Here is a 14,613-nt window from a genome sequence, read left to right on the forward strand (position 1 = left end):
AGGACTTGCAAGGACAAACCATCCCTCAAAAAGTTCTCAGATACTTTCCGCTCATCCCCCGCATAAACCACATGTTTCGTACATCCGGCATGGCAAGCTTGACAACGTGGCATGTGCAGAATAGGTCTACGGATGGAGTTCAATGAATATCAGCGGATTCGCGCGCATGGAGCCACATTCACTCTACCTTCCCAGGCTTTGCGCGAGAGCCAAGGAATCTTTGGCTCGGTCTCGCAATGGATGGTGTGAACCCATTCGGTCTGCGCTCAACTTCTTACAGTGTGTGGCCTATAGTCCTTGTCAACTACAACATCCCTCCATGGCTTTCTATGAAGAAATGACATCTCATCCTTAGCTTGCTCGTCCCAGGCCGCTACAAAGTAAAAAATATGGACGTGTATCTTTGTCCATTAGTCGATGAGCTTAAGATTTTGTGGGAGGAGGGGGTCACTGTGCAAGATATGAACAGGCGCGATGGTCGGCGGTCAGCCAACATTCGAGCCATTCTCATGTGGACGATGCATGACTTTCCGGGATTGGGAGAGTGCTCAGGTGAGCAGGCCTCCGTTCTCACTGGTAATATCTATATTTTGTCTCATTCAATCAAGTATTTACTAGGTCGTGGCTCGCCTTATAGGTCTGGTTATCTCAGGTTATCATGCATGTCCATTGTGTGGGCCACAGTTAGACTCCCGAAGGTCACGAACCATGAAGAAGATGGTATATCAAGGACACGCTGCTTTCTTGCCGGAGGATCATGAACTCAGGGAAGGTTTCCTTGGACGACCTCCAACACGTATGAACGCCGCAAGCTGGTACGAGCTGAAAATGGTCAACCTGAAATCACATCCCAATGGAATGCGACGGTTCTCAGTTTTCTACGAGTTGCCATATTGGACCCACTTACAGGTCAACCACTTGTTGGATCCCATGCATATTTTCAAGAATGTGAGCAGCTTGCTATGGGACCGCATCACAGGAAAGAGAGACACTATAGGGGCACGAATGGATTTGAAGGAGGTAGGTAAGATGGAGGCGCTTTGGCCGCAGTCGAGTGCTGATGGTAGATCAGGAGCTGTCTCGTTCTTCGTCAGGGCACTTTGCTAGATCTGCTTCAGCGCGATCGGATGCTTCAGCTTCGAGTAGACGATCTCGACGCTCATGACTTGGGCCAGAGGGAGAGACTGCATCAGGATCAAAGGGATGCCGCTGTGGAGACACGGATGTGGTGTCTCCGTCTCGTCGTTCAGCTGGAGCTGCGTCACCTCCAGGATTAGTCACCCCTGTGGGGACGTCTACTCCAGTTACTCCGGCTTTTGCGCAGCCGTCAGCACAAGTGGCACCCCTTTGGGTGCCACTCCGAGAGAGGTTACCCCCGTCGGTACACCGGATGTAGAGGGGTCTCCTGGATATACCCAGGAGCGTGGACGGAGATGGGAGATGACCCATCTTAGGCAGACTCCTAGGGGTTATGGATATCTGGTCGATAGTAGGTCAAGAGCCATCATCATGAATGATGAGGGGAGGAGGGTGATGGCTCGCATGAGAGAGTTGTGTCAACAAGTTTTTCGGCATGTCTTGGATCATTGGAAGAACATACTAGAGGGGAGCAAGGACTATATAGTAGCATCCTTGCACAAGGAGTTTCCAGTGCCAGCCGCAGTAGATAGATTCTCTACGGGCTGGATGATGGATTACATACATGCATACATGTCATATAGACGATCCGACGCACACAAGGCAATCAAGAGTGGGACTGCAAAGCCCGAGTGGTTAGATGTAGATGACTGGCACCGACTGAGGGAGGAGGCTACAGATTCTCCAGGACGTTGGAGTCAGCAGCGTGAGGCGGCGAGGGCACGACTCGAGGTCGGAGTGGTCCATTATCTTGGGAGTGGCGGCCACATGACATATTTGGAGGACTTTGTAAGTTTTTCTTTTGTTTTGCTTGTTTGTTTTTTTGAAATATTCTTTGTACTGACAATCATGTTTCTAACAGTTAGCATTTTTTTTTCTTTGCAGCACTCTATTACAAATGGCGATCCGCAAGGCCTTGAGACTTGATATGCAGAGAGATACGGTCTCAATGCATTGATCGACCGATTGTATAGACGCGGCGGCCCTGTAAGTCACTCATCTTTCTTGTCCGTAGTTACCATGAGATATTTGAATGCATTATTGTATGGTGGATTGATGTGTTGTTTCTTTTTCTGCAGAATCCGTTCAATGCTCCTTTGCGGCGGGACGAGCTTTCGGGGGACAAGGATTTGTAGCTCGCCCTTGGATCCTTGGAGCTCACACACCTTTATTTTTTAGTCGCCTGATCTATGTAGACATTTTCTATGTATTAGTGATATTCTGTCATGATTGTACCAATCGCTTTTTATGCGATCATGTATTTATTTAATGTATTAGTTTTATGATTTCAGTATACATTCTTTTTGTTTGCAAGCGCTTTGTATATAGTAGTGTAGAAACTATTTTGTATGGCTCTCATACAGCACACAGTGCTATATGTGACAGGGCAGCTGCAAATTTTTTTTTATCCCTATTACCGTCGCTATTAGCGTCGCAAATTTACTGCTCGCGTCGCTATTGCCGTCGCTATACGTGTCGCAAATTTACTAGCTACGTCGCTAATGGCGTCGCCAATAGCGACGCCAATATTAGCGACGCCAATAGCAACGTTTCTATGGCGCCGTTAATAACGACGCTTTTTGCGACGACGGAGGCAAATTTTGTTGTTTGTATTTTCGTCGCTTTAAACGTCGGTATAAGGTCTATATCTTGTAGTGCAATAAGTTAGTTAGATAACAATAAACTAATAAACTAATAAAACAATTTTATCATTATCATTATCATTAACATGAACATTAATCATAATAATAATAAACAAAAATAACAACAATAATAAAATAATCATGTTATCTAATCTAATAAACTAATTAGATAGATAACAATAAACTAAAAACTAATAAAACGAATTAGTTAGTTAGATAACAATAAACAAATTAATTAGATAACAATAAACTAATAAACTAATAAACTAATCAATAAACTAATAAACTAATTAGATAACAATAAACTAATAAGTAAACTAATAAACTAATAAAATAATTTCATCATTATCATTATCATTAATCATTAATTAACATTAACATTAACAATAAACAAAAACAAAAACAATAATAATAAAATAGTCATGTTATCTAATCTAATATCTAATTAGTTAGTTAGATAACAATAAACTAATTAGTAAACTAATAAACTACTAAAACAATTTCATCATTATCATTATTATTAATTATTAATCTATAATTATTAATTAACATTAACATTAACAATAAACAAAAACAACAACAATAATAAAATAATCATAATCTAATCTAATAAATAAACTAATTAGATAGATAACAATAAACTAAAAACTAATAAAACTTATAAACTTAAACTTAATTAATTAACTTTAACTATAATATTAACTATTAGCATTAACATTAACATCTATATATATAATCTATAATCTATAACAATAATAATTAGATATAACAATAATAATTAACTATTAACTAGTAATAATTAACATTAACTAGTCTATACTAATTGGCGGGCAGTGCCGCGGGCTGAGGGGGCAGGGGGAGGGACTTGGCGGGCAGCGCCGCGGGCCGCGCGGGGGGGGGGGGGGGGGGGGGCTTTGGCGGGCAACGTTGCGGGCCGCGCGGGGGGGTTGGGAGACTTGGCGCGGGGGGGGGGGGGTGGGGCTTCACCTTCGCCTCCTCCATCTTCACCATTGAGTCCGCAAGTGGAGCGGACATACATCGGATGTTGCCATCAGCATTATACCTTCTGCCATGTGCCGGGAGAGAGAGAGAGAGAGAGAGAGAGAGAGAGAGAGAGAGGGAGACTTGCACCTGAGCGAGCTGGCTCCCGTGCTCCAAGCAATTCCAAGCATGAAGCGTGCTCCTCTGCTCCAGAGAATTCCACCCTGCAACCAAGTAATCAAAAAGAGAGATAAAAAATCTATGATATAAATGTCTCTCACTAATCATGAGAGAAAGAGGTCGTGGGGTATTAAAACCACATTAACCTCCCACAACTTTGCATGCATGCAATTCAAAAATTCAAAACAGGCTTGAGATTTAAAAATAGGCTTGGGATTCAAAAATAAGCTCGGGATAAGAAATGGAGGTTCGGGCAGCCAAAATGATAAATAGATATAGATAATGTAGTCAAGTTACTCGATCTTTAGATTGTGGGTACAAAGTTGCGGGAAAAGAAGATCCCACAATAATATGGTAAGGTAGACTAATAGTTATTGGGCTTTTTACCGACGGTAGGCCGCTATTCATTGATGTATCGGAACATGGCACACGACAGAAAGGACCAAAGGACACGTCTCTCTCTCTCTCTCTCTCTCTCTCTCTCTCTCTCTTTCACACACACACAGAGTCTCTCTGTGTACTGCCTTACGCGTCTTCAGTCAGATTAACTCTGGATTAAGACGCAGCCTCGACAGTTAATCTGGATTAAGACGCCTCGACAGACGCAAATCGATGCCATCGCTGTCTTCTATGAGATGAAGAGACAATGCCGGTACCGACAGGGTCAACGATAGATCAATGGTATCTTCAATCACCAGTAGCAAAAACAGAACTAGCAAGCCTAGGAAGCACAAAGGCAAATGAAGGAACCCCAATGTAGTAAGACTAAGAAGGCACCATATGCTAATACTAATAAGAATCCACCATGGCCGAGTTGGAGTGCTGTCAGCCCATCTTCTGGCTCTACATAGCCCTGGTGATTGTGCTGGTGCTCATCTCGGGCCTCATGTCCGGCCTCACCCTTGGCCTGATGTCCCTTGGGATCATGGACCTGGAGGTCCTGATCGAGTCAGGATCTCCCAAGGACCAGAAGCATGCATCCCGGATCCTCCCTGTGGTTAAGAACCAACACCTCCTCCTGTGCACCCTCCTTGTTGGCAATTCCATAGCCATGGAGGCCCTCCCCATCTTCCTAGATGCCCTCATTGCCCCCTGGGGTGCCATCATTGTCTCTGTCACCCTCATCCTGCTCTTTGGTGAGATTATCCCCCAGGCCATCTGCACCCGGTATGGCCTCGCAGTCGGGTCCACCATGGCCCCCTTTGTCAGGCTCCTCCTAATCCTCTTCTTCCCCATCACCTACCCCATCAGCAAGCTGCTGGACTTCTTGCTTGGTGCCGGCCATGGCGGCTCCCTCTTCCGCCGCGCCGAGCTCAAGGCCCTTGTCCACATGCATGGCAATGAGGCTGGCAAAGGTGGGGAGCTCACCCACGATGAGACCACCATCATTGCAGGTGCCCTAGAGCTAACTGGGAAAGTAGCCAGGGATGCCATGACACCCATTGCATCCACTTTCTCCATTGATGTGAATGCAAAACTAGACGTGGAGACAATGGATCAGTTGATCTCCAAAGGCCATAGTAGAGTTCCGGTCTATCATATGAATCCAAGGAACATAATTGGGGTCATTCTAGTGAAGAGCCTAATCGCAGCGCATCCTAATGAGAATGTAACTTTAAGGGACCATGCTACAATTAGGAAGATCCCTAGGGTGGATGAGAGCATGCCACTCTATGACATTTTGAATGAATTCCAGAAGGGGCACAGCCACATGGCTGCAGTGGTGAGGAGTAGTAGGGATTCAGACAGTGGGACAAAGAAGCCAGTGGCTATGGCTAGATTGGATAGACGGCTCGGAAGCTCCAATCATAGGAAGGTTGTGTCAAGGGTTGAATTGATGAAAAGCAAATCGATGCCTGCAGCATTGGAGCACTCCCTCGATGCTGATGGCATCATTCTAGTGAAGGTTTCTGCTTGTGCTAACTCCCTGAAATACGAGAGACGCAATATGGATGACGGTCCTACAGTAGGCAGTCCGAGAGGCAAGAGGCGGAAGCGCGCCTCTGATGATGACTTCCTGCGCTTGCAGGAGGACCCCATCCCCTCTTTCCCTGAAGACGAGGAGGTCGTGGGCATCATCACCATGGAAGACGTTATCGAAGAGCTTCTCCAAGAGGAAATCTTGGATGAGACAGACGAGTATATCGATGTCCATAGCACGATCAAGGTCAATTTGTTGCCAGTTGATGAGACCATCAAAAGCCTGATGGTCGTTTGAGAAGATATTCATAAGAGATTCATGCTATCTTTGGCTCCAATGCCCAAACTTTCCAAACCAGTTTGTTTACAAAATCGTTCATCTGCAAAATGTGGCAGTGGTTGGTTGCATGTGCTCCGAAAACTTTTTACTGTTTTTCTCATATCGAAATTCGATGGTTGTTTGAGAAGAGACTTCCAAGTGTCCACAAAAAATCGAGGTTTAATATAAAACGAATTGCTAAATTTTCAAAAAAATCTTCAATACTTCAAAACATGGTTAAATTCTTGAATTTATAAACTTTTTAATTATAAACATAGAAAAAGATTCAAAAATCCTTTTAAATTTGTGTTAAAGGTTTTGTATCCCCTACTAGAAAAGGTTTTCGCGAACATTCTAAGAGAAGAGAGCTAGCTATGTCCATCTTGGTCCATGGCATTCTAGATGAATCAACATTGTAAATAGTGAATTCTCCATGCCATCATGATTCTTATCTTTACATATTGAAGCAACAATATATTAGCATGGGTAATATATATAACACCCAACTAGGATGAATTTCAAAGTTATAGAAATGCATTTTGTTGTGGCTCTTATTGGATAGTCTTGATAGATTGATTTTAGTTTCATATAGGTTTTTTAAAGGATCAAAGTTTATAGTTATAATATTGTAGTTTTATTCAATGACATGAGAATGTATGGGAAAGGAAAATGTGACATATTGTTTATATTTTAAGACTAAAGGCATTACTCTCTTTCTTGAGATGCAATTTTGTTAGAGATGCCATATTACTTGTATTTTTGTGATGCTATATCTAAAAATCATACTTGAGGTTTGGCGGTTTGTTTCATTCGTGGGAAATCTAAGTTCTTCAAAATGATGTTAATATTTTTATTCAAGGTGTGATAAGGGGATGAGGTATCTTCAGTAAGGCTTATAATTATTCAATTAACCAAGTCACACAATTTTATTGTTAAGGGGAAAAAAGATACATAAAACCACTTCTTAAAGGTGTAATTACAAGTGCATCAAATTACTTAACTTACTTTTGTTTTTAATATAATATTCATCGTATTACATGGAGATAAAGTTAAGGATAGTTACAACATCTAAATTTTAAATCCAAAATTAATAAATATTAATATCAAGTGACATTTCCAACATCTTAAAGATGCAACAAGGAAAATATCTAATGCTACTCTAACTTGACTCGGGAGACTACAACCTAAATTATAAGCATAGGCCTGTTTCCTAAGGGTCTTCACAAAATGCTAAGCAATTATTTGGAGCACTTGGTAAATAGTTTTTCAATGGAGAGCAAATGTAACTTTTGTAATAGGGTCCCATTCCTAGTCTTCCACATGCCAAGGGTAATTATAGCTCTGATTACATTTTCGTACATCTAAGGATAATTATAGCCTTTATTATATTCCATATATCCCTTGAGGTGGAGTTTAATCCAAGGGTAATTTTAGCTCTGATAACATTTCCATACATCCAAGGATAATTATAGCCTTTATAACATTCTGTATATCCCTTGAGATGGAGTTTAATCCAGGTGGGTCATAAAAAGGGCTAGTCTCATGGAGATACTAGCCTTAATGTATGCTTTACAAAGCCAAAATTTAATCTTCTTTCATAGAGCAAACACATATTTGCAATGCCAAGGGAGATATGTTATTGACTCTCTTTTCAAATATCCTAGAGGGCAATTGCAAGACACATTCTTGAACTTTGATAGACAATCCTTTATAGGAGGCTTCTTAGTTGTGAACCTCCATAAGGTGAAACTCACTTTAGGCAATGGAGTAGCTTTCCATGGCCCTTGTGTGTTGTACTTCCAAGTCCTTGCTTCAGGATTGGGGGACTAGCTTTTCCAATCATCTCTCATCTTCAAGAAATAACATTGCTGTTCTTATGAAAGTCTTTTCTTGCATTTAGTTTGAGAGTAGATTTTCCTTGCTAACAAAGAATCTTAAAGGGTGGGTGGCTAGTGAAATGCTTAAGGTAGGCCACTTCTCCTTTGTAGCGTGAAGTGTTTGTTGTTGCAATAATTCTCTCTATTGATCTTAGGGCCTAAATTGCCTAGATCATTGGGGATCAGTGCCTTTCCATCTTCAAAGGCATAGGGGAAGGTCTATATATATTGAAAAAGTGAGAAGTAACCCCTATGGCTATTCTATGATGCCCATTATATTTACTTGAAAAGTTTGTCAATCATTGATCAGCTTCTAATTAGGGTATCTCCATGGGGACGTTAAGGGGAATTAAACTATTATCCCAATCTAGGTTCTTCCATTAACCACTTGGGAATTTGGATTTAGTTAGCGGATCACATAAGATAGAAACTTAGGGATATGATCCTTCAATTTCTTTTGAAAGTAGAGGGATAGGAATTTGCTCTTGGCACCAATATCTTCCATTTTGACTCCCCACAATGTTTAGGTGCTATGAGGATTTCCCATGAGATGGCATGCCACATATGGGTTGCATTAAAGCTCCAAAAAAGTTTCCTATATACCATATCAATCTACTTTCATCTAAATTTGGAGAATGAGAAAACAATGGTGGAGACAAAGGAAATTGAAGGTTCCAATATACTATTGAGTGTAGTCATTTTCAAGTGTGCTAATAGGCAAAGCTTTGAACTTAGCTACTTATTGTAGGAGCTTATCCCCACTAATCAGCCAAACCTTTGTGAGGAGGTTACACCAAGCCCCAATGAACATCCTAAATATATGAAGAGGGAGCCCCTCGAATCCATCTAGAGAGAGTCAAGGTTTTGTGTCATTATTAGAGAGAAAAACCTTTGGTCTTTAACTAATTGATAGTAGAGCCAAAGTGGTAAATTATAAGTGGATCAAGCATTGTGACTAGTCTCCATTGCCTAATTTGCTGATATTTTTCCTATTTGAGGATTAGATTGTTGAAGCCTCAAGTTTTTCTTATTTCATTTGCAAATGTGTATGGATATATATACATGGCAAGGTAGTATACTAGCAACCAAGTTTTGGATGGAAGGTATTGATGCTAGTAGCTGATATTCTAAGTGGTGGGGGCATAATTATTTTGCATGCAACAAGTTGATATATAACTTTTAGTTTATATTCTACTTCATTGCTTCATTATTGCATGTCATGGAAGGATGGGCCCTTCTTCCTTTCAATTTTGCATTGTTTGATTAGTGATATTTTTCTCCCATCATCATCGAGACTAGAAAGCTCTCTTAGAACTTATTGAGATCAAAGAGTAGCTAGATGAGTAAAATGTTGAAGTTTGTTCTAATGAGGGTACCATGGGCTTTATTAGAATTGCGACGACAAGATTTCTCAAAGATGCCAAAAATTGTTTGCGAGAGTTCAAATTGGTTGGGTCCTTGGATACTACCAAGTTCAATGAATTGAGAAGTAAAGTGACTATAGTTTTAGTGAGGATTGAGACTTTTTGCATTGAATTTAAATATACAACCTTTGCTAATGATCTAAGTGTTGTTCAAAGAGAGTTTGACATGAAAGAAGTGCATGCAAATGTCGAAAGTTCTTGGGTGAAATTTGTAGTAGATGCAAGGTAGAAACTAATTTATGTTGCTAAAAGTCCCCCCTTAGAAGATTCCGGTTGGAGACGTGGACATGGTTTGTGTACCATTAACCTTTGTTGCCTTTGGGTTGGCAATGTTCGATGACAAGGCCCTGCGTATGTTCATATTGCCTTATAGGCATGCACATAACCTATATTGTTATAATATAATGGATAACTACTAGCTATATTGATAGTATAATTGGTACCTACCAAGTAGCTATAGTTTGTACTAATAGTTTTCTATATGTTTGTACTTGTTGCTATCAATAGTACAATAATTGGTGTCGGGACCAAAAGTGGACTCGACATTGGCTCTAGGGCTCTAGCTGAGGCTTCCTATGCTCACCCAAATAACCCCATGGCCTCACAGCCAAGAGCATATAGACACTATGAAGTGTTTTATTGAAAGAATACATTTGCAGATACAATATCTAGATTATAGTCCAACGTGATGCCCTTCTCTGACTCCAAGTAGAGGGAGTATCCAAGTATATAGGTGCCTAGCACCTTGTAACACAAACAAATGGAGTATCCCCTAGCTTAACTTTGTGGCCCCACTATGACTCTCCTACATCCAAGGATTGGCCCTAGGATGCGTCGTCTTAATATATAAGACACACACACAAGGTCCACTCTTCACAATATTCATTCCAAGAGATAGCATATTCCTCACCAAATCAGTCCTTAAGGAAATGATTATACTAAACCTATAGCAAAGGGAGCCTCGCACTCATCGTGGGTCAATAGTTTCAAATCAAGTGCTATACATGCAATGCAATGCAAAGTGGATGACTTTGAGTGCACAAACATTTTACTTAAGCGAAATTAGCATTGTGAATGTGTTTTTCACTAATGACTTTCTTGCGATGATAAGGCAGTGCCAGGCTACTTCGTGCCACTGTATCTCTTAATAATAAAAAATAAGATAAAAAATATATAAAAAGCGCAGTAATCAAATCAAATTTTGAAATCTTCAGAAGCGCATTTAAATCCTGCCTCCGATGGCTGCTTAAAATCGTTAGATCCGCATTTGTCACTTCCAACAAGCTTCTATTTTTTCCTTAAAAAAAGACACATTTTTGGGCTTAAAATCCTGCTCTCATTGGAGACCATGAGATAGGGCAACTCAGTCCGTTGAATCCACGAACTGATTTGCACATACATAAATCATAAATAGCATCAAGCTGCTACAAATAAAATAAATAACAAAACACAAAACAACTCTCACTTTACCTTTTGAAAAAATCAAGGCATGAAGTCCACGAGGGATAGGCTAAACATAATCTGACAAAGATTTAGAGCTAATAGCTAACCAACTACTCTAACATAGATTGGCTAAAAAGAACTATCAAAGGAGTCATCATAAGTGGTGGTCTGACCTGCCAACTAGACCGAAGACGACTGAGAACAACTGGACCAGAAACTCCTACTAGGCGAGGTCTCCTATAACATGGTGTTTTATTTTCAATTATGTGTAATTTATCACCTTTTTATACTTTAAAACATGATACTTAGGAATGTAAAAAGGAGGGAGCTGAGCATATTGTGACCCAAGGAAAGCAAGGCATCAACCTCAGGTCTTGTCTCGATACCCAAGAGCCTACCAAGCTCTCACAACAAGGCGACACTAAATCATTTTCTTCTTTCGCTCACTTTTATTTTTGCTCAACCATCCTTATTTATTTCTCTGTGTCACCCCTAGGAAGTCACAATCCCCAAGAACCTACTAGGTCTTTGCAAGGAAATAAACATTTGCTCTTAGAATTTTTCTTTCTTGTTTTTCTTATTTTAGGGGCTAGAACCCCCTTTTTACACACCTCTATATCATATATTTTCATATATATCTGTTGTTTCTTCTCTTTCTTTAATTTGGTAGGTTTCTCTATCTACCACACAACTAATAGACTCTCCTAGAAATAATTGCCTAGCAAGCTAGCAAGATAGCATCATTAAGGACTGCCTTAAAATAGATCTTTAAGTGCTTGATAATATCTTTAAAGGAGGCAAACAACTGCTAATACCTCCCCCAAATATGCCAAACCAAACCCTGGGACTTCATGCCTTGACTTGCCGGTCCCTAAAAGAAGAAAATTCCCCACAAATACATATATATTCAGATTATGGGATAAAAAGATTAGAAAGGAAGAATAGTACCTCGACCACAAGAAGCTTCTGCACAGCAAGAGGCTCTCTCCAAGTACTCTATCAAATTAGTTTAGTACAACTCTAAGACAAGAAACCATTAATTGCACCCACACCAAACAAACAAATGACCCTCTCTTGGCCTAATGAGATAACCCAATCCACTCCAAAGTAAATGGCTCTCTTAGCCTAACAAAATCAGATATCAAATCCAACAAAAACGGCCCTCTTAAGCTAATGAAAACACAGCTATAAAGCACACCATTCAGCATTTGTAAGAAGCTGGGAATAAGGATTTAGTGTAAGTAACATTGATATTATGCCATGTCACACTGACATTGGTATAAAAGGAGAGGACATGTAATTTTTCACATCTTTTTGACACATTAATACAATTACAGTCTTTCTCTCCCATCTTGCTTACAGCTTCTATGGCTTCTCCCTCTTTCCTGTCTTTCTCTCTCTAAATCTAGTCTTTCTCTCTCCTCGTCACTCTTCTTCTCTCTCTTCCTACAATCTTTCTCTCTCTTCTTGCAATCTTTCTCTCTCTTCTGTAGTCTTCTCTCTTCCTAGTTCTCTCTCGACAAGTGGTATCAGAGCATTGGTCTTTGATCCATTCTTTTCTTCTATTTTTAGTCCTATTTTCCTCTATCAAAATCAATTTCAGACAAAAATTGTACAAGACAGTGACTAGTGGAGTGCTGCAGATCATCTACAGTTAGTAAGAGACTACATCTGGAGATATCCAAGGTCAGACATGGAGGAGGATGGCTTAAATGGCAGGTCATCATCAAACTTCATGCAAAAATGGAGGTAACTAGGGTAAAGGATGATTAACCGGGCTTAGTTAGAGGTTAAACTCCAGTTACTTTTCAAAAGGGAGCTTCTCTTCTCTCTCTTTCAAGCTTTTGGCTAAAGCTTCCATGGTGGCTGCCAAGAAATCTTCAAATATCTTTCTCTACTGATCATTTCTCACTGCCAAAGCATGGGGCAAAGGTTCCTTGTTATTTGAGCTTCAGGAGGAGTACTATGGTCAAGTGATGATGCAGGATATGGAGCAGATGGCAGCCCAAAAAATGCGCCGAAAAATGCAATGCAGCCCGAAAAATGCGTCAAAAAATGCGTTGAATTTCCTGCTCTTCATCCCTGCTTGATCTGCTCTAGATCTTCCATCCATTGATCAATTGCTTTGAAGGACTTCATCAACACCTACTACACCAACTCTCAGCTGGAGAACTCTGATCATCCATTCCTTTGCTCAAAACCCTAAAACACAGCAGTGCAGCCATAGCCACAGATCTGGAAGCTCAAATTTCTTCAAATTTTGGACTTCCCTGACTTCCAAGGCTTCTCTAGTGCTATGTACAAGTTGGATAGACTCTAAGATTGAAGACATTGAGGAGATTTCAACCCGTGGATGACATTGGAGCTCAAATGGAAGGATGATTTTGGGGCTTTTCTTCAAGAGGCTTGAATATTTGATATTCAAGTGTTCAAGCAAGGCCGGGGCATTGATTCTTTACAGATTTAATTATATTGGAGCTTGTATCGACTGATTCTAGGGAGATTTCAAGCTTTATGATGGATTATGAATAGCTTTTCCATCAATGGGATTGAAGCTGACATCCACCATATTCTTCAAGCTTAATTGAGGTATTTCTTTTACTAATCTCTGAAATCTCTCAATAATCCATTTTCTATTGCTTTTCTACTTGTTGATGGGAGATTATTGATCAATTAATTCACTGAATTGATCAATAGATCAGAGATTAGTGTTAATTTTCATTGATTTCAGCCTATTCCATTGAATTTCATATTGATTCAATCATTGCTTCATCATAAATATCATTTGATAAGCTTAATGCATAACCTTGATTTGTTTTGGCTGAATTTCTTTTACCCAAGCTGAAATATTGTAAAAGGGTAAGTACTAGCAATCAGTGAGTCACTGAATTGCATTGGTAAGACCCTTCTCTTATCCAAGCTTCCAAGATTCCATTCAATTGCATCTCATTAAAGGTTGAATGAATATTTCAGAAATGCATCTCATGGTGATGATTGATTAGATTACTAGCCACTACCATGTTGATATTCCCACCGAGGAAAAAGGTGGATGCCGGGGGAGATAGTGGGACAAAAGAGAGGTGACCCTCCCTCACTATCAAAGATCCTAAAGGGGTGCAACCAATTGACTCGGGGGGAACTTTGCCCATCTCTCGGTGATTCGAAGCCCGTGTAGGGAGCTTGTCATGCCGTTTTATCCCTCACACAGGTACAATGAGTGGAGAATTGAAGATTGAAGACTTTCTAAAGACTCAAGTACCTACAGGTTCAAAACAGGGTAAAATAGGGAATTTACAAGGTACTTACAGGTGGTTACAGGTACACCCTTCATTACTGAAGTATAGGTCCAGGTACTACAAGGTACCCACAGGTCCTATACAGCCTTTTACAGGGTTTGGTAACCATTTGGGGTTAGTATCTTGCATTATAAGGTCAAAACATGGCACTTACGGGTTTAGATAGGGTGCAGGCCTGGACAGTTCAGACTCAAAAATCCAGCTACATAATTTTTTGTCCTAAATTTATTATAGCGTGCTATAGCTCATCTTGAATAGGGCAGCTTCGATTTGAACAAAAACGTTCTAAAATCGGAGTTCCCTAGCAAAAGTTATAGCCGTTTTTCTGACAGGGGATACTGCAGGACTGCACTACTATGGCAGGACATAAGGGTAAAAATAAGGGCCAGGAAG

The 14,613-nt window shown here is 40.4% G+C and overlaps 1 long non-coding RNA gene and 1 pseudogene across 1 annotated transcript; both read left to right on the forward strand.

The window, feature by feature from the left end:
• Positions 1-1,707: 1,707 nt before the first annotated feature.
• On the forward strand, positions 1,708-2,321 carry LOC148038334 (uncharacterized). Its single transcript, XR_015690429.1, has 3 exons — positions 1,708-1,926; positions 2,023-2,124; positions 2,217-2,321. It is a non-coding gene; the product is annotated as an uncharacterized LOC148038334 (long non-coding RNA).
• Positions 2,322-4,421: 2,100 nt separating this feature from the next.
• LOC148038335 (DUF21 domain-containing protein At2g14520 pseudogene) lies at positions 4,422-6,353 on the forward strand (annotated as a pseudogene).
• Positions 6,354-14,613: the final 8,260 nt, after the last annotated feature.

This window comes from Lygodium microphyllum, chromosome 3, assembly GCF_053477565.2.
Source record: "Lygodium microphyllum isolate KBCC chromosome 3, Lygodium_microphyllum_v1.1.10, whole genome shotgun sequence".
NCBI lineage: Eukaryota > Viridiplantae > Streptophyta > Polypodiopsida > Schizaeales > Lygodiaceae > Lygodium > Lygodium microphyllum.